Genomic DNA, 21,666 nt, shown 5'->3' on the forward strand with positions numbered 1-21,666 from the left:
GTTCCTTTCAAGATTTTGCTTCTATTAGATAATGCTCCTGGATATCCTACACATCTAGATGATTTCAATTCGAATGTGAGAGTCATATTTCTACTGCCAAACGTGACTTCACTCATCCAACCTATGGATCAGGGTGCTATTTCAAATTTAAAAGCATACTATTTACGCACAACATTTGCTCAGGCAATGTCTGCAGTAGACAATGAGAAAAATTTTATGTTAAGAGACTTTTGGAAATTTTACAATATTTACCATACCACTTAAACATTAATAAGACCTGGGCGGAAATTACTAAAAGTTGTTTAAATGGCGCATGGAAGAAAATATGCCCACAGCATGTGAAAGGCTTCGAAGGATTTGAAAAAGACAAATCATACGAAGAGGTTACAGATAAGTTGTAAGGTTGCAGAGCTACTTCAGTTGGAGGTTGATGCCAAAAAAGTGGAGGAATTAATAGAGGAAGAGAAAGAATTATCTAACAAAGAACTTATTGACTTGCAGGCAGTGATAGTGAAAGAAGAAAATGCTGACAAAGCTCAAGATGAACCAAATGAGGAGCCGAGACAGACGCTTCATCGCCAGAGAGATGGCAATGGCATTTCATGAAATTGCATCGGAAATGACGAGGTTTGAGAAAATGGATCCTGACAGCGAACGATTCTTAAAAGTTAATGGAGGAGTGAATGATATACTTGCTTGCTACAAAGAAATCTACGATGAAAAGAGAAAAGCCACCGCCCAGTCATCCATTAATATGTTCTTTCGTAAGATTGAGCGGCCCCTTCTAAATCTCCACAGCCCACAACCTCCCCAGCAGCGTACTTATCAGCTGAAGACATCAATTCTGGCAACGATGCTCGAGAGATAAAACTTACTGATGTTATGCCTGTCTCCTCTCTTTTTTCTGCACACGAGATAAAAATGTAATAAATACAGTAAATAATTCTATTTACATGTTCGTTAAACATTTTTTTTTGATTCAATCAATTCAGCGAGCACAGTTGCGAGAGCTGCACACGCATAGCAGAAATTCTGACTTACGTAGCGTTCCACGGAACACAACCCTTACGTAAGTCGGGGAGTTCCTGTATATAAGATGGACCCAGATAGAGAAACCAAAAAACTGTTAATGTCTTCATAACACATGCTTGAAAATGTACAGAAAATACAATATTTTCCCATACTGTGTAGAACAGATCCAGCCATAATAGCAAGTGTCTTTCCAATATTCAAGCATACTTCCTTATTCTGGAAAGTGTGCAACACGATATACTGATTACTGTGATATTTGTGCTTGAAAGGACTGGAGTGCAGAGAACCCCATTCATCATATGCATTAGTAATGCCATTATTACTTGATTATTAAAAATAAGATATTTTATTAATGAGGATTATTTTTTTAAATCTGCATCCCAATCATTTTAATCTCATATTTTGACCAATCTGGTTCTCACATCAATTTAAAACTCTATACCAGGACGGGTATTCTCATAATTTCTAATAGGATGAGTAATATCTATAATCTGGTCCTTGAGACAACCTCAAGGACCAGATTATAGATATTACTCATCCTATTAGAAATTATGTCGCTATTGTAATTTTTTGGTTTTTAGGAGCATTAGCAACTAAGGCCATATTGCTCCGTGAATATGCGGTGGCCATTCCCTGACCTTTCCGCATCCTCCGTATTTGGTGGTGACGGGCTCGAACGCCGGTCTAATCAAGAAGCGTGTGCTACGCACTGCTGCTCCTTCCCACCTGGCTACGGAAGCACCTAGAAATTATGTCACAGACATTCTCTCAAATATGCCAGACAAGCTGTACTTGCTACTGGGGAGACTAAAATGTTGATCGAACTGATACTCGGGTGACACTCAAGTCAAGTGGACCCAATTTCAGCGAAGTCTGGATGGTCTGTGACAGCCAAATCCTCTGCTTGCACCTTCACGATGGTGGGACTGTTAGTAATCCTGGGTATAATCCCCATGAGCAAGCACACTGTGGGTGACCACCCGGGTGTGAACCAACGTAAGCAGGGGTCAAGTTGTGGCATCCACATCACATGGAGGAATGCTGCCCCTCTGTGTTACCAGGCAATACTAGGTGGTAGATGACTCTCATCAACCAGTGCAATACCGCCAACTCTTAAACTACCTAGAAACGTTAAGTCTGATCAATGATCGCCAGTATGGATTCTGTCAGTGTTGATCCACTGGTGATATTCTGGCTTATGTTACCCATTTATGGACAAATTCAATGGAAAAGTTTGGTGAAACACAAGCAGTTGCTCTTGACATCTCAAAGGCTTTCAATAATGTTTGCATAAAGGTCTTCTAAACAAGCTTCCATCTTATGGTTTGCCAACTGTTTTTAGTAATTGGTTATCCAGTTTTCTCTCTGAACGCTCACCGAGGGTGATGGTAGATGGCTCTCTGTCTTCTAACTTCTCCACTAATGCTGGTGTCCCCAAAGGTTCAGTTCTTTTCCCCACTCTTTTCCTCTTGTATATTAATGACCTTCTTCCATTGACTGGAAATCGTATCCATAGTTTTGCCGATGATAGCACATTGCATTCCACTTTCCATTTTGAGAAACCTTGCCCTGCTCAATCAGCTTCAACTTCTCAAATATCTGCTACCAATTCCTTAAATGCCGATCTCCAGGTAATTCTCCAGTGGGGCAAAGACAACTTAGTTGATTTCAATCCTTCTAAAACTCAGTCTTGTCTTATAGCTCACAAAAAGGATTCTTCTGCTCCTATGCTTACCTTTGTTGACACTGCGATTTCTAGGCAAGTTGATATAGCTCTTTTGGGGATTACCCTGACTTCTAATCTCTATTGGCACAAGCACATCACAAATATTGCTTCCTCTGCATCTAAAAACCTTGGTTTTCTCTTTCGCTCTCAGCATTATATTTCTTCCAAACAGTTGTTCACTCTGTACAAATTGCAAATCCACCCTACCATGAAATATTGTTCCCACATCTCGGGCGGTGCCCCCAAAACCTCTAAGGCATCTAAATTCCATTCAGAAGAGGGCAGTTAAATTAATTAATGACTCTTCTCTAACAGAAACTCTCCATTCGCTGTCTCATAGACGTACTGTTCCTACTGCATGCCTTTTCTACAGATACTTCCATGGGCACTGTTCTTCTGAATTGGCTTCTATTATTCCCGCTCTCTCTTTCAAAACAATCCGAACACTTGTCACCATCAGCCAACATCCATTTACTGTCCAACTTCAAACTCACAGAACCAACTTTTTATCTTCCTCATTTATTCATTCAACTGCTGTTTTCTGGAACAACCTTCCTTCATACGTATTTCCTGAAAATTGCAGTATACAGAAGTTCAAGTCTAATGTTAACAAATATCTTCTTTCGTCTTCTCAACCTGCAACCCAAGCATGGTACCAAGTACTATAGGTTCTACTACCTCTCATGTTTGGAGGTTTCATAAAAAAAAAAAAAAAAACACCACTTTGCTTATTGGAAGTTTGAAGTGGTGGAATCCACGCTTAGTCTCTAGAGCTAAGTTCCAGCCAACCCTTCTCCATCTCTTCCATCATGCAGTATGACTGATGTCTTTTGAGGTTATGATGGACATCATGGCAAGATTCAAACTTCCTTACATTTCGAGGGTACAGCTCTAAAACAGTGTTTGCAGGCTGGCCACTAGTTAGTACACCGAACCAAACCTACTGGTAACTCTCTAAGAGGCTTCCGGATCAGCTAGTGTATAATTTTACTACCTATATTCTGCCAGATAGTGACTGGAGGGAGTCTGAGTAGTGTGTATGCGGGAGGGATTGTCAAGGCCAAGTTATGTCAAGGATCGGGGTATATTCTAATCATGTGTACGCCATATCCAAAAATTTCATTACTTCATACAGAATGTCCCCACCCACTTTCCTTACTGTTGAATACACCATGAATTGCCAAACTAATAGAGTAAGCTTATCTGTGAAAAGACCTAAACCTCCCAAACACTTCCTATTTCAGTTCACAAATATATGTGGTCTCAATTCTAATCTCAAAGATGTCCATTTCCACTTGCAGTCCTCAAATCCCATGTACTTTTTCTGACAGAATCTCAGTTATCAGTTTATTCAACTACTGCTCATCTCAGTTGCCCAAATTATTCCTTTCACATCAAAGGTGTTACTTGTGGATATGTCCATTCGGAAATTCCTGTCAGAGACTTGGTAATTTGGAATCTCCTCTTTTCGATCTTCTCTGACTTAAAATATCTCTACCTCATTCTGTTAAATTCATCTCTTGTCTCTACCGTTCTCCAAACTGCCAGAGGGGTATTAAACTCTGGCAGTAAGCTAGATAACCTTGTAATAACAGAGTAAAGTGGAGGAGAAATTGTTGAAGATAAACAAGAAAGGCACCTGGGGTGGATGGAATCTATCCAGTTATGTTAAAGGAGGCAGCAAAGGAAGTAAGCAAACCCTTAGCCATAATTATGAGAGCTTCCTTGGACTCAGGGGAAGTACCCATGGACTGGAGATGTGCAAATACGACCCAAATCCACAAAGGAGGATCAAAGGGAGACACAGGTAATTACAGACCTGTTTAGTTTAACTTCTGTTCAAGGGAAATTAATGGAGGCACTGGTTAAAGAAGCACTGCAGGATCATCTAGACAAGACTTCAGTTATAGCTCAGACACAGCATGAGTTGGTTAAGGGGAAGTCTTGTCTGACCAATTTGATTGGATACTATGATGTAGTTGCAATGGAACTGGATACAAAGAATAATTTTGAAATTATATAATTGGATCTTAGAAAGGCTTTTGATACTGTAGCACATGGAAGGCTACTGCACAAATTGGAGCAGTGTGGCATTGGAGGCAAATTATTGCTATGGATAAAGGGATGGTTGAGTGGGAGAAGAGAGAGATAATCAATGGACATTAGTCCACGAAGAGCAATGTTATTATTGGAGGCCCCAAGGGTTCAAGTGTTGGTAACATTGTTGTTTTCTGTATTTATTAATGATATTGATGATGGTATATCAGGCTTAACGTCCAAGTTTGCAGATGATATGAAGGTTGGCAGGGTTGTTAATGACACTAATGACAGTACGCTGCTGCAACAGGATCTAGAAAAGTTGAGCAGGTGGGCTGAGAGGTGGCAACTTAAGTTTAGCATTGACAAATGCAAAATACTGCATATGGTAAGCAGTACCCACAGCGTAACGTATCAACTGTGTGGTACTACACTGACAGTGATACATAGTGAAAAGGACCTGGGGTAATTGTGCAGGCAGATATGAAGTTTCCTGAGCAGGTCAGATGGCCTGCAAGAGTAGCTCATGGTGTCTTGTCAATGACATACAGGAATTTTTCTAGCAGGGATAGGGAGGTGATTATCCTCTTGTATAAGGCAATGGTCAGACCACACCTTCGAGTACTATATATAGGTCTGGAAGCCTCATTTTAAGAAGGATGTAGAGCTGTTGGAACGAGTACAGAGAAGGGCAACAAGATTAGTGAATGGAACAAAGGGATTCTCTTAGGAAGAAAGGCTTAAGTTTTGTAAATTACAGTGTAGGTCGCCGTAGTCTAGTGGTCAGGCGCGCGGGTGCATAAGTACCATGATTTCTGAATACGGTGCTGTTTCTTGTATTCTGTCTATCTTGTGAACTCCTCTGACCGTTTGGTCGTCCCGGAGTATAAATAGAAAATTTTTTTTTTTCTTTTTAAGTTTTGCAAATTACGATGTCTGGAGACTAGGCACCTGCGAGGTGATCTGATTGAGGTGTATAACGCTTTGAATGGTTTGAGCATGCTCAATGCTGATGGGATTCTTCCTCTTGCTCAGAATAATCACCTGAGAGTGCATAAATTCAAATTGAGGAAAGACAGTTGTAGGATAGATGTGCGGAAGTTTGCCTTTAGCCAGCGGGTGGTTGATTGCTGGAACAAACTTCCATTTGTCGTTGTAGAAGTTGATTGCTTAAATAGATTCAAGGCAAAACTAGACAAACACTTAGAGCGAGTGGATGAGTGAAATGAGAAGTGTTTGTGGGTTTTTTTGGCTGATGCTATATAAGCTTGCTTTCTTGCATCATGTGCCTTTGCTAATGCTAACTCCACTAATCATTTGGAGCTCTTTGACTTCCTCCCTTTGTAACTTGACTTTCTCCAGTCCAACTTTCCTAACAGTGAGGTAATTTTCCTTGGTGGTGATTTTAATGTTCACAACTCCAGCTGGCTTCCATTCTCTATTAATACAGACTCAACTGGTCGAGGCGCTAAGGCTTTTGCAATTACTAATGATCTCGCACAGACTGTTCATTTACCAACCAGAATACCAGACAATTCTAACCATACTGCCAATATGCTTGGATCTTTTTCTCACAAACAACCCTTCTAAGTACACAGTCGAAGTGAGTGGTCCTTTAGATGCCTCAGATCACAACTTGGCGATTTTCTCTTCTCCAACGGAGCCTTTATCTCATGGCTATTCTCAACCTAGTGTTGTTTGGCATCAGAAGAATGCAAAGTGGGATGACCTGCGAGATTTCTTTTCTTCTTTTCCTTGGTTGGATTACTGTTTCAAAACTTCTGATGTCAACGTTTGCTCATATCGTGTCAGTGAAATTATGCTTGTAGGAATGGAATCCTTTATTTCACACTCCACTTTACAATCTTGTCCTTTACCTAAACCTTGGTTTTCCAATAAATGTGCTAAGGCTGTTCAAGAGAAGAATGTTGCATATCGCAATTGGCTTGTTTCCAATTCTTCAGTTTCATTTTCTGCTTACATCAAAGCTCGCAACAATTGTAAAGCAGTTATTAATCAGTCCAAACTAGATTTTGAACAGGTTAAGAGTAGAAAACTTGCTTCATGCCCTAATGGTAGCCAAGCATTCTGGTCTCTTGGCAAAGCTATTGGCTGCAACTTTTGCCCATCTCTGCTCCCACCTCTGTCAAAACCAGATGGTTGTATTGTCACTTCAGCCAAGGATAAAGCTGACCTGCCAGCATCCCATTTTTCTTCCAAGTTCAAGTCTAATGTCAACAAATATCTTCTTTTGTCTTCTCAACCTCCATCCCAAGCAGAGTACTAAGTACTATAGTTCTTAATACCTCTCGTGTTTGGGGGTTTCATAAAAAAAAAAAAAAAAAACTTTCTTTCAATACATACTTATCTCCACATTTCTCATTCATTCCTTCCAGCTATAAACAGAACATTATTACCTTCAATACCAACCAAAATAAACAGTTCTCCCTGTGGATCCTGCTTTCTCTCACTAAGAGGGGAGCTGACTGAGGTTTATAAAGCTCTGATAAGGGTTAGTAAGATGAATGAAGATGGAATTTTCACAGTTATACAGATGCACCTAAAAGTGCAAAGCAGCATTAAAGGATGCAAGAGTATATGTAATTCATATTAATATTAAATTAAATTAAGTAAGTATAAATGGATGTGAAATCCTTGCATAAGTTAGTTTCATTATTTTCATATTTCACTTAAAAATAAGTCCTATCAAAAATCTCATCACTCAAGATTATTCAACCCAGTAAAGGAAAGGTGCAATATTTCACTGATAGTTCATTTCACAGCACAATGAAAAGGAAAAGAAGGCTGTTATTTATTTTCAATGTGGTTAAGTCCATCATCACAGCTGCTTGGGACATACAATATAAAAAGAGAAGCAGCTACTTGAAATCAAAGGGTAGTAGTCATAATTAGGAACCTGATATTCAGAGAATGAGCAGAAGCAACACATCAGAGATGATATTAAATCCAGCCATTCCTCAGAGAAAGCAATACTCTTGATCTGATTATCAGCAGTTACTCTTTCTGCAAGAAGAATCTCTAAATAAAGAAACCAATAGTTAGTAGTGATCATAATATACTGATGTGGGATCTTAAAGATATATCACTGTTAAGAGTAAAGGATTTAGCTTTCATTAAGGTTACTGCTGTTGTCACAGAGTTTTCAAATTCTGTTCAGTGGGATCAACTGATGATGTTCCCAACCTGCAAATTCAAAATAGGAAGCAAAAAAAAAAAATAATCACAGAAGCTACTAGGATTTTTATACCAACTAAGATATACTGTTCAAGGCTTATACTCAATTGCATGTCAGATGAACCGATGATACTCATGGCAGAGAAGAAAAATGCATGGGATGATTATAAATTATGAGGGGCTACAGAAAACTACAATATATAAATCTAGTCTGCAATCAAGTCATTAAAGCGATCATATAATCTAAAGCAGATTGTGAGAAGTCTGGTGAAGAATGAAAAGAAATCTTTTCTTGTGTTAACACTAGAAGGAAAAGGATGAATCACCTTGCCCCACTAGATGTGAAAGGCATAACTCTTGACAATATCCTGTTCAGGTTGCCAACAAACAAATATTCTGCATCTACATTCATGTATGAAAAAAATTTTAGGGAGTACAGAAACTAGAAGCATACCAAATTCTAACTGTGAGCTAAATGACTTTGTGATCACTAAGATGAAATTGATTGAGAAATTATTGAAGCTAAAAGTAAATAAGGCATCTAGGGCAGATGGAATCTATCGAATTATATTAAAAGAAGCTGCAAAAGAGATAAATACATCCTTGATAATAATTATGAGAACACTCTTGGATTCAGGGAAGGTCCCTACAGTGAAAGATTGCACACAAACTGAAGCAGTGTGGCATTAGTGGCAAGTTACTGATATGGATAAGGGGATGGTAAAGTGACAAAAAACAAAGGGTGGTGTTATAAATGGGCACTGCTCTTACTGGACTAATATCATTAGTGAAATGCCTCTGAGTTCAATGCTGAGTCCCTTACTATCTAAGTTGGTACAAAGGTTGGCAGGATAGTTAATTATAAGAATTAAGGCATACTACTGCAACCACGGCCTCCGTAGCCGAGTGGGCAGGAGCGGGAGTGCAGTAGCACACGCTCTTTGAGTAGACCGGGGTTCAAGCCCCTGACTGCTGAATACGGTCGATCTGCCAACTCGCACTGGACCAGCGTGGCAGATTATGGTCCATTTCCCTCAGCATGAATTGTTGAGGAGGCTTCCACCCTGCAGTGGGTTGATAATGGCTGCACTTTACTTTACTTTTTTTACTGCAACCACACCTAGAAAAATTTTGCCTGTGCTGAGAAGTGGCAATTGAATTTTAACATTGATAAACGTAAGGTACTGTATATGGGATGTAATAATTCCAGAATAACATACAAACTGGGTAGCACCACACTCAAAAACAAAAGAGACCTAGGAAAAATTGTACAGTCTGATCAGAAGTTCCCTGAGCAGTGCAGACAGTCTACTAGGGCAACTCATTGGGGCTGCCAATGACATAAAACAACAAGATGATTATCCTGTTGTATAAGACAATGGTCAGGGTTGTATCTTGAGTAATGCATATGGGTCCAGAAGCACCACTTTTGTCCTCTTGGAATAGATGCAGAGAAGACACAAGACATCAAAGACACACAAAAAGGCACTACTACTATGAAAGACTTCCATTTTACAAACTTCAGCACTTGGAAACTAGGCACCTGCAAGTGGACCTGACAAGGTCTATTTGCTTGCAAGAAATGCTGTTGTCATCCATACTCTTTCTCAAACAACATACATAAGGCCACATAAATTTAAATTAAAAAACGATGGCTGTAGGACAGATGTATGAAAATTGGCTTTCAACCAGAGTAATTCATTGTTGAAAGGAGCTTCTTCCATCTGGTGTTGCACAAGTGGTAGCCTAGAATTAAATCTATAATTAGAGAAGGAGAGATGAAGGGTTTTTTTTTTTTTTTGCTGATGCTGCACAATATTTCTTCCTTGCATCATTTGCCACAAATACTAAAATACTTGAGAACATCACTGGCTAACAACAATAAATGCTAGTCATTAGTGCTAGCAGGCCAATATAATCAGTCAACACAATGGCTAGTGCTTAATCTATACATTATAAGAATACAGTTAATTATACTAATTATCAACATGTTAAAAAAAAAAAAATAATCATGCATAGTATGAAGGCTATATTCTAGATATTTGTTGATACAAAATTTAACTACATGGATTATTATGCTGATTTCCAGCTGAACAACAAACACTTTGAATACTGAAATGGTACATTCCAAATAATTTCTCAAGTTGTTACTTTAAAGAGGTAAGGAATGATGGCTTATTTGTACCCCCCAAATAAAATTTCCAATTTTTCCCCTCAAATTTGACATTATTCATTTTTAGAAAACAGGTGTTGGGTTGCATATCACTATAATTTCTTGTAACAATCAACAAACTGGTTAAATTAGACTTTATTAAAATAAAATACAGTATAAAATAAAAAAAATATCATTATAATTAACAATTATTATTTATTAATTACTATTATTTTTGATTTGATTATCATATTATTATTATAATTATAATCATTATTATTAATTATTCATTTTTGACACATTGGCACTAGAGCTTGCTTATGAAATTATTTTGGTAGCAGCTTTTAATATACCCTATGTTTTATTTCAGCTTTATTTTTTTTTTAATTAAAACTTTATTGGCCGGTACAGTGACACACCCAATTTACCTTAGGTTAAACAAGAACCTTTCACAGTGGGTGTTACCAAATTTTGGCATCATATCAGCACTGCTTTCGCTCCAATTTTCTTTCTTGCATGTATTGATGCAAATGAATGATTTCTTTATATACAGTCAGTTCTGCTATAACACGGTACATGTGTTCCTAAAAATCTCCGTGTTATGGTATTTCGCGCATTAAAAACAACAGGGTTAATGGGAAAAATAGGAACAGGGGCAGAGCACTCAAAAAAAAAAAAAAAAGTTCAGTCTGGTAAGTAAAACGCTATAAAGTAAGAAACCAAATAAAAATGCTAACACAGGTTTAAACACCTTAAATTTCTAATAAATAAATGTTACAGTAAATATAGCACTTTACCTTGGCAAGATATGAAGTTTGTTTGATTGATATTTCTGTTCACTGACATTTTCTTTTCTTTCTTTTTTTTTTTTATTGTAAAATTTAAAACAGTAAAAAAGACAAGCAATCAATAATGCTGAACACAGCACGCACAAATTTCACAAGTGAGATACAGGGTAACAGGTTTATGAAGCTTAAAAAATAGGAATGAAGAGATGATAATGAAAATTTATTTGTTTTTTATATGATTGAAGATTTCATGGAAGGGATAACACATTTCACCATAATAACATAAAAACCCACACATAATTGTGTGGGTTTTTACGCTATGAGTATTATTGCAAATGCAGTAAGATCAAGTTTACTACCCATTTATAATTAGAGTGACCTAAGTGAAAAGTCCAATAAACCGGTAACTGCAAATTGTTTTTATTATTTTATGGTAGTGACCTCCAGAAATGTTCTCCTCTGCTCACGCTATCATGGTGAAATTTCAATTCGAACAGAAAAATGTAATCTCCAAAAACATGAGTCGGCCTACAATATCACACGTTATCTTGTGAATACAGCAAATGACAGTGTCTCCAACCAATACAACTACATTAAATGGAATATATAGCTCTCAGGCATTTGGCATTTTTTAAGCTTCATAAACTTGTATGTGTTGCTGTGCAAGTCGCCACGTTCAGCTTGCTGCTGAGTTTTGCATTCACCTAGTGACAAAATCACCTATGAGCCAATGCGAAAATCACGTATACTTGCATGTTCTCTAATATATCAGTTGTGTTGAAGCAGAACTGACTGTACTTCATGCCTGGAAACCAATTAGCCCTAGATGTGCGACCATGCATATATACCATTGTATTTACCATAACTTTTACTTAAAGATAAGAAACCAAAAAAGTAGGATGCTGAATAATTAAAAAATTCTAGCCAGGGTGTTGAATTATTCTTGGCATGGTATATAGTGTGTTGGCATAAATAAAGTTTGAAAGCACTGGATTAAACTATTATATACATGCTAATTAAATCATTGACCTATCTATTTCTTTCATTTGCTGCTTTTAGTAAGTAGGTACAGGGTTGGCCAATCACCCAGGGAAGCATTTCTCAAACTGTGGTCAAAATATTCCAAAGGGGGTTCCACAAATCATGTCTGAAGTTTCCTATAAACATTTAAAAAGGCAGGAAGAATTCACAACGTAGAAACAATTTTGTTAATTTTAGAGATCTGTGGAAAATGTTCCACACTAAAAGGGGTGCCTTATGTGACTAAAGTTTGAGAACCACTGACCTAGGTTGTTAAGTCAGATGTGACACCATTCATACAGATAATTTTGGCACCCACCTAGGAGGCCAAATTAGAAGGGGGAAAAATCATTTTTCAAAAATATTAAAATGAAACTGATGAAAAATATATAAAAGATATCATTTTGATTCCCATGCATGTATAGAGGGAATATGACTTAACATCTCAACATTCAGAGAACTTAATATTTCAAATCTTATTTACTACAAAGCTAAATAAAACTTTAGCATTAGTAGGGCATATCATGCAAGCTTATATAGCATTAGCATTAGTGGAGGTATATGATGCAAGAAAGCAAGCTTATGCATCATCAGCCAAATAAAAAAAAAAAAAAAAAAAAAACCACTTCCACTTCACCCCGCCGTTTGTTCGAAATACCAGTCCAGCTGAGCCTTAAATTTATTTGGGCTATCAACTTCCATAACAAGGGATGGAAGTCTGTTCCACCAACCAACTACCCGCTAGCTAAAAGCAAATTTCCGCACATCTATCCTACATCTGTCCATCCTCAATTTGAATTTATGCCCTCTCAGGTGATTATTCTGAGCAACAGGAAGAATCCCATCAGCACTGAGCATGCTCAAACCGTTTAAGGCTTTATACACCTCTATCAGATAACCTTGCTGGTGCCTAGTCTCCAGACACTGTAATTTGCAAAACTTAAGCCTTTCTTCGTAAGAGCAACCCTCTGTTCCATTCACTAATCTTGCTGCCCATCTCTGTACTCGTTCCAGGAGCTCTACATCCTTCTTGAAATGAGGCCTCCAGACCTGTATACAGTACTAAGGTGTGGCCTGACCATTGCCTTATACAACGGAATAATCACCTCCTTATCCCTGCTGGAAAAATTCCTGTATATCACTGACAAGACACCATGAGCTACTCTTGCAGCCCGTCTGCACTGCTCAGAAAACTTCATATCTGCCTGCACAATTACCCCCAGGTCCTTTTCATTCTTTACCACTGTCAACATAGTACCACAGAGTTGATACGTTGCTGGTTGGTGGAACAGACTTCCATCCCTTGTCGTGGAAGTTGATAGCCTAAATAAGTTTAAGGTTCAGCTGGACAGGTATTTTGAACGAACAGAGGGGTGAAGTGGAAGTGGTTTTTTTGTTTTTTTTTTTTTTTTGGCTGATGCTGCATAAGCTTGCTTTCTTGCATCAAATGCCTCTACTAATGCTAATGCTCTGAGGTTGCTGTTTCCCATATGTAGTACTTTACATTTGTCAATGTTAAACTTCATTTGCCACCTCTCAGCCCATCTGCTCAACCTTTCCACATCCTGTTGCAGCAGCATAGCATCAGTAGTGTCCTTAATGACCCTGCCAACCTTTGTATCGTCTGCAAACCTGGACATTAAGCTTGATATACCATCATCAATATTATTTATAAAAGAAAACAATGGACCCAACACTGAACCCCGAGGGACTCCACTAATAACATTAGTCCCCAATGAGCAGTGTCCACTGATTACCACTGTCTTCTCCCCCTCAACCACCCCTTTATCCATAGCAGCAATTTGCCTCTAATGCCACACTGCTCCAATTTGTGCAGTAGTCTTCCATGTGCAACAGTATCAAAAGCCTTTCTAAGATCCAAGTATATAATATCAAAGTTATTCCCTGCATCCAGTTCTTTTGTGACTGCATCATAGTATCCAATCAAATTGGTCAGGCAAGACTTTCCCTTAACAAAACCATGCTGTGTCCGAGCTATAACTGAAGTCTTGTCTAGATGATCCTGCAGTGCTTCTTTAACCAGTGCCTCCATTAATTTTCCTGGAACAGAAGTTAAACTCACAGGTCTATAATTACTTGTGTCAGCCTTTGATCCTCCTTTGTCAATTGGGATCACATTTCCACATCTCCAGTCTATGGGTACCTCCCCTGAGTCCAAGGAAGCTCTCATAATTATGGCTAAGGGTTTGCTTACTTCCTTTGCTGCCTCCTTTAATATAACTGGATAGATCCCATGCACCCCAGGTGCCTTTCTTGTGTTTATCTTCAACAATTTCTCCTCCACTTTACTCTAAGTTATTACAAGATTATCTAGCTTACTGCCAGAGTTGAATACACCTCTGGCATTCCCCTCGCTGAATAACTCCTCATGTGTGAATGTCGATGCAAAATATTCATTTAGTTTGTTAGCTACCTGAGCAGGATCATCTACAGTTGAACCATCGATATCAAGTGGATCAATCTGATTCATCCCCTTCCTTCTAGAGTTTACATAAGTAAAGAACTCTTTGCTGTTTTTCTTTGCATCCTTTGCCAAAGGTTTCTCGTAATCTGCCTTCGCCTGCCTAACCTCCTTTGTAACTTGGTTACAGATCAACTTATATCTATCATAGGCTTCTGTGTTACATGTTAATTTATATGTATCCCATGCATTTTTCTTCTCTGCCATATGTCTCATTAGTTCATCTGACATCAATTTAGGCCTAAACCTTGAACAATATTTCTTAGTTGGTATGTAAAGCCTAGTAGCTTCCAATATAAGTTCTTTGAATGCTTTCCATTTTGAATTTGCTGTTGGTAACATCATCAGCTGGTCCCACTGTATAGAATTTAAATACAGTCTCAGACCATCGTAGTCACCTTTAAGAAAGCAGAAACCCTTCCCTTTACCCCTGATGGTAGTTGCCTCTTTGTGTAAATCCCACTTCAGCACACTGTGATCACTGCCACCTAATGGTTCCTTTATATGCAGATTCTTAATGCATGAAAAATCACTACTGATATTCATATCAAGAGTATTACTCCCTCTAGTTGCCTCCCGAACATGCTGCTGTAGAAAACAATCATCCAATAAATCCACAAAAGCCTTGCTAGTGTGTAAGTGACCAACCCACAAATTCCAGTCAATATCCGGGAAATTAAAATCCCCCATTATAAGACTCTCTGATTTACTGGCCCACTCTATTTCCCTGTACTGTTTCTAATTATACTCATCAGAGTCATTAGGCTTATAACAAACTCCTACTCTCAATTTTGATCTCCCAATGCTTATGTCACACCAAACTGACTCGACACTGAACTGTCCAGCGATGTCGACTGGCTTCACTTCCTTGGATTTTATGTCTTTCTTAACTAATAGCATAACCCCTCCTCCCTTCCTATCCTGTCTATCCTTCCTGTACACATTGTACTCCCCAAATTCCAGTTCTGCATTCCTTATATCTGTGTGACACCACGTTTCTGAAATCCCAACAATATCTGCCTTTGATGTTTGGAGCAATTCCTCAAATTTATTTACCAAATTCCTAGCATTGGTGTACACGCAAGTATACATGCACCTGTTCCTATTATTAGCTACCCAAACACAACCCATGTGTTTACTTGTACCGCAATGACTCCCAGCAGTCTCTGAAATATCCTGCATCTTGTTTTCCAGGCTTCTGCTCATTACAATAGAAGCAGTGCAAGAATCACTTTCACCTCTGCCAGTGGCTACTGTTAATCTATTAGTCCTTGTATCCCCCCCCCAAGCTAGCAGTTTTCCGACCCACCTAACACTGCCTTGATAGCATCAACAAATATTCTTGCACCCTTTCTATTTTAAGTGTATTCCATCCCTGTAGAAGCAGTCTCTCCTGTTAATAAGTACAGACCAGGCTGAAAAAATTTCTATCCCTTGAGCCTTGCACAATCTTTCCAGGGCTGAATTGATCGACAAGGCTCTCATCGTATACTCTCTCCTATCGTATCTGGGCAGAATTGCAGACACTTTCAAATTCAACCCTAATTAAGTCAGATGTGACACCGTTCATACTGATAATTTTGGCACTCATCAAATCAGAGGGAGAAAAAATCAATTTTAAAAAATATTAAAATGAAAATGATGAAAAATAAATAAATAAAAGATGTTTTGATTCCCATGCATGTATAGAGGGAATATGACTTAACATCTCAACATTCAGAGAACGTAATATTTCAAATCTTTTATTTACTACAAAGCTAAATAAAACTTTAGCATTAGTAGGGCATATGATGTAAGCTTATATAGCATCAGCCAAAAAAAACCACGCTGACCATTTCACCCATCCATTCACTCCAAACGTTTGTCTAGTTCTGCCTTGAACTTATTTAAGTTGCTGACCTCCACTACAACAGATGGATGTTTTTTCTATCAACCACCTACTGGCTAATGGCAGATTTCCACACATCTATTCTGCAATTGACTTTCCTCAATTTGAATTCATGTCCCCTCAGGTGAGTAATCTGAGCAGGAGGAAGAATCCCATTAGCATTGAGCTTGCTCAATCCATTAAAGGCCTTATACACCTCAATTAGATCACCTCGCAGGTGCCTAGTCTCCAGAAGTTGCAATTTGCAGTACTTAAACCTTTCTTGGTAACATCAACCTTTTGTTCCACTCACTAATCTTGTTGCCCTTCTCTGTGCTCATTCCAGCAGTTCTACTTCTTTCCTAAAATGAGGCCTCCAGACCTGTATACAGTACTCAAGGTGTGGCCTGACCATTACCTTATACAAGGGAACAATAACCCCCCCCCCCATCCCTGCTAGCAAAATTCCTGTATATCATTGACAAGACACCATGAGCTAATATTGCAGCCTTTTTTGCACTGCTCAGAAAACTTCATATCTGACTGCACAATTACTCCAGGTCCTTTTCATTCTCCACTACCCTGAGTGCTGTACCACCCAGTTGATACATTGCATGGGGTAACATGGATAGTGCTACCCATATGCAGTACTTTACATTTGCCAATGTTAAACTTCAGTTGCCACCTCTCAGTCCATCTGCTCAACTTTTCCAGATCCTGTACCAGTAGAATACTATCATTACTGTCATTAACAATCCCACCAACCTTCGTATCATCTGCAAACTTACACATTAACCCTGATATACCTTCATCAATATCACTGATAAATACCGAAAACAACAATGGACCTAGCACCAAACCCTGGGGGACTCCACTAATAACATTAGTCCATGAAGAGCAGTGTCCATTGATAACCACTGTCTTCTCCCATTCGACCACCCTTTTATCCATTGTGGCAACTTACCCTTAATGCCATACTGCTCCAATTTGTACAGTAGTCTTCCATGTGGCACAGTATCAAAAGCTTTCCTAAAATCGAAGTATATAATATCAAAATTATTCTTTGCATCCAATTCCTTTCTGACCACATCATAGTATCGAATCAAATTTGTCAGGCAAAACTTCCCCTTAACAAACCCATGCTGCATCTGAACTATAACTGCAGTCTTGTCTACATGATCCTGTTTCGCTTCCTTAACCAGTGACTCCATTATTTTCCCTGGAACAGAAGTTAGACTAACATGTCTGTAATTACCCATGTCACCCTTTGTGATTTGGGGACATTTGCACATCTGTCCATGAGGACCTGCTCTGAGTCCAAGGAAGCTTTCATAATTATGGCCAAGCATTTGCTTATTCCTCTGCTGCCTCCGTTAGTTAATGTAACCTGGGGACCTGGGGTTAAAGGGACCTGGGGGTGGTGGTGCAGGCAGATATGAAGTTCTCTGAGCAGTGCAGACGAGCTGCAAGAGTAGCTCATGGTGTATTGTCAATGATATATAGAAATTTTTCTAGCAGGGATAAGGAGGTGATTATTCCCTTGTATAAGGCAATGGTCAGGCCACACCTAGAGTACTGTATACAGGCCTGGAGGCCTCATTTCAGGAAGGATGTAGAGCTGCTGGAACGAGTACAGAGAAGGGCAACTAGATTGGTGAATGGGACAAAGGGGTTCTCTTACGAAGAAAGGCTTAAGTTTTGCAAATTACAGTGTCTGGAAACTAGGCACCAGCGGGGTGATCTGATAGAGGTGTACAAAGCCTTGAATGGTTTGAGCATGCTCAATGCTGATGGGATTCTTCCTCTAGCTCAGAAAAATCACCTGAGAGGGCATAAATTCAAATTGAGGAAAGACAGATGTAGGATAGATGTGCGGAAATTTGCCTTTAGCCAGCGGGTGGTTGGTGGGTGGAACAGACTTCCATCCCTTGTCGTGGAAGTTGATAGCCTAAATAAGTTTAAGGCTCAGCTGGACAGGTATTTCGAACGAACAGAGGGGTGAAGTGGAAGTGGTTATTTTTATTTATTTATGTTACTTTTTTTTTTTTTTTTTTTTGGCTGATGCTGCATAAGCTTGCTTTCTTGCATCAAATGCCTCTACTAATGCTAATGCTAATGCTAATGTAACTTGATATATCCCATCCACCCCAGGTGCCTTCCTTATGTTTAACTTCAATAATTTCTTCCCCACTTTGCTCTCAGTTATTATAAAATCACTCAGCTCCCTGTTAGAGTTTGATTAACTTCTGGCATTCCCCCCTCCTTAAATAACTAAATGTTACAGAATAGAAAAGAATCTTTAGCAAGATTCTTTTATATTCTGTAACATGGTGTGACCCACTCTGCAATTATGATAAACAATAACTCAGCCAATCAGCACAAGGTTTCACAGTTTACAAAAAAAAACAAACCCAGGTCTAGATCCACCCTTGGAGTTTTTGGAATGGTGCCAATGGTTGACAGCTAGCCCAGAGTCATCGCCATGTAGGTGGCATCATATATCACTCCAGTCACTTTCCCTGTAATGCCACTTCAGTTATTATCTACACTGCAGTTGGATTTTTTGTTCAGCAAACTGAGTGGGGAATATACACAATTAAACACATAATATAAAGATGCCTCATAGCCTTAGCTGTTTTGGCACATACACAGCTAATCTAACTAACTGCAGTTCGGTGGTATTCTACTTTTTTTTTTTTTTGTTGATGTACTCCTTAAAAACATTGAAGAATCTGCAACCAGTTATATATTCTTCTAAGAAATTTGTCCCCTAAATGCATCTGAAATAATATCTGTTTATAATACTGATGATAAATTAACCTGAACATATGAGTAACACAAATTTACTGCAAATAAATTAAAATTCATATATAATTTTAAATAACACCAATTTCTTATGCCAATGTCCTTGAAAGTACCTTGTATATTATTTGCAAGCATATACAATTCCGTAATGAGAGGGGTTAGTGATAGATAGATATATATATATATATATATAACACATTCCAATCAGTGTTTTTTTTTTTTTTTTGATTTGGTAGTTATTGGCGCATCGGCTTCTGTGGCCATATTGCACCTCCCAAGGTTTTTGCAGTATTTTGATCCAAGCCCGAGGCGGGAATCGAACCCGCGACCTTTGGGTTGCCGGGCAGGTACTTTACCCACTCGGCTAGCCCGGTCGGCTCCAATCAGTGCTAAGCAGCTAAAGTTGAGAGGTATGTATATAAATCTATCCAGGGACAGTCTCAGGTTGGGGATATAGCTCCTACCCTTATAATTAAACCAACGGATTTTTTTACTGTTACATGATGATTAAAGCTTAATGATTTCCTGGGAAACTGTTTTAGTCCCTAACCCCTCTTTAAAATCCTGGGGCCCACCCTTGAATATGCCCGAATTACAAGAAGCATGTTATGCTCATTAGGTTTACCCATGCATGCCTGGGTTAACCTAATGACCTGATAAAATATAACAATCCCACTGATCTAATAAAAATAGTTTCATCCTATAATTGAGTGGATTTTCCACTCATGGACCAGAGCGGTTTACATCATCATAACAGCAGCTGATAAGCCAACACCAAAACGGCCCTACATTTTTTGTGGTCCTTTATGTATTTGAATGCGCAATGTACGCATTACCGACACGGTACATTACTCCAGGACCATAGCTAATCTTAAGGATCCAATCTGTTTCCCGCTATCACAGATAACAGCAGTTATTAACTTCTGGTTAAATGGCGAGATTACAAATTCACCCCCCCTGCGAGATTCGCGAACGCCACTCTATTTACACTTTAACAACCGTACCCTCCCCCCTGCGTGGATGGACCAGAGCGGCAAGGAAGCTTGCCGCTGTTATGTATACTAAATAAAACTGTGGGTTGTAGCTGTCATGCCGCTAACATTTTATTATTATTACTATCACTTTATTAATCCTATAGGATTCACCCTTCTCGTAATCAGGGCCGTATTTACATATAAGCTAAACAAGATACAGCTTAGGGCCTCACACTACAAGGGACCTCGCTCCATCTTAAAAAATCATTTTCTTAATACTGTCACAGGTGAACAGTAAGACAGAAGGGCCTCATACATGTTATAGCTTGGACCACAAAAAGTTTAAATCCGGCCCTGCTCGTAATTGGAGATCTAACACCCTCAAAGTTATTCCTCACATTCCTAATCCCTTCATGTTACTGCATCGAAAATCATACTGTAACCTGCATTTAACTAAACTGATTACATATAACCATGCAAAACATATGGCTCAGTCAGCTTTTAAAAATATTATTATTAGCCTCATGGTGCAAGGAAGCCTGAAGCTTAAATAACGGTAAACCTATAACGCTAAATTCTCACATAGGTTTGGATTTATCACATACGAAACCATAATTATATGCACATTATGAAAACCGAAAATACTTTCAACTACAGTACATTAAATCGAAATATTTTCAGCGGCATTAGTACCGAACAATACTGTCGTCAGTATATAAAGCCAATTTCTTATGCCATTTACACATACACTTACCTGTCAGCAGTGTATGTCAGTCAGCATATATACTTTTTTTTTAAGGTAAAAACTGATTTCAGTCTATTACTGTTCCCGTGTAAGGGTTTTTACAGTAAGCAAGAACAGGAAACGAAACAAAAGCCCTGACAACTTCGTCTTACTCAAAATCGCATGACTACGTCGGCAACCGTAAATGTAATCACATGCTTTTGTCACGCCCACAACTATTTGCACAATTGATGCCGCCACAAAATAGGCACTGGAGGAACAACAGAAAATCCACTACGCCTTGTCCAGAACAATATTTTATCGTTCTATTAGTACAGTTCTGTAGTAGTAGTAGTACATGACTTTTCAGGTTTAATTATTGACGAAATTCTGATATTATGATGAATATAATAATATATTCCGAAATTAGACTAGTTGTGAATAGGGTCGGTGTGGACTTTCGGGATTCCAAAAGTGACTTGTGTTTAAAAAGGGCGACACCGGTGGTTTCCCACAACTGCGCCCAAGGGTAAGACAAACCAACCAAATTATGATATTAGGGTCCCCTGTAAATGATTTCAACTACCCATATTTATTTTGTCTGTAAATTGCGTGTATTCTCTGGTCTGTTTGCTGTATTGCACTACTTTCAACAGATATGTTTAACTATATTACAACTCTGTAAAGTTTGATTTCCTATACCAACTAACATTGAACAACTTCTTTACGACTGCTTTGTCTGTGTGTTGTCACTAGAGACCAGATATAGACCCGAAATGCTATTAGAGAATTCGAAAATAGCCAATTAACTCATCAGCAAGCCACCTGTTTGAAAATAGCGCATTTTCAGAACAAATCTTTACT

The 21,666-nt window shown here is 38.6% G+C and overlaps 1 protein-coding gene across 1 annotated transcript in view; it reads right to left on the reverse strand.

The window, feature by feature from the left end:
* Positions 1-21,147, reverse strand: part of LOC150087846 (cubilin-like) — a 152,143-nt gene extending 130,996 nt beyond the window's left edge. Inside the window, exon 1 of the mRNA XM_090369233.1 lies at positions 20,833-21,147. The gene's annotated coding sequence lies outside the window, so the exon portion shown is untranslated. The remainder of the gene's footprint in view (positions 1-20,832) is intronic.
* Between the last annotated feature and the right edge of the window lie 519 nt (positions 21,148-21,666).

This window comes from Mastigoproctus giganteus, chromosome 3 (genome assembly GCF_048544385.1).
Source record: "Mastigoproctus giganteus isolate SK-2022 chromosome 3, ASM4854438v1, whole genome shotgun sequence".
Classification (NCBI taxonomy): domain Eukaryota; kingdom Metazoa; phylum Arthropoda; class Arachnida; order Uropygi; family Thelyphonidae; genus Mastigoproctus; species Mastigoproctus giganteus.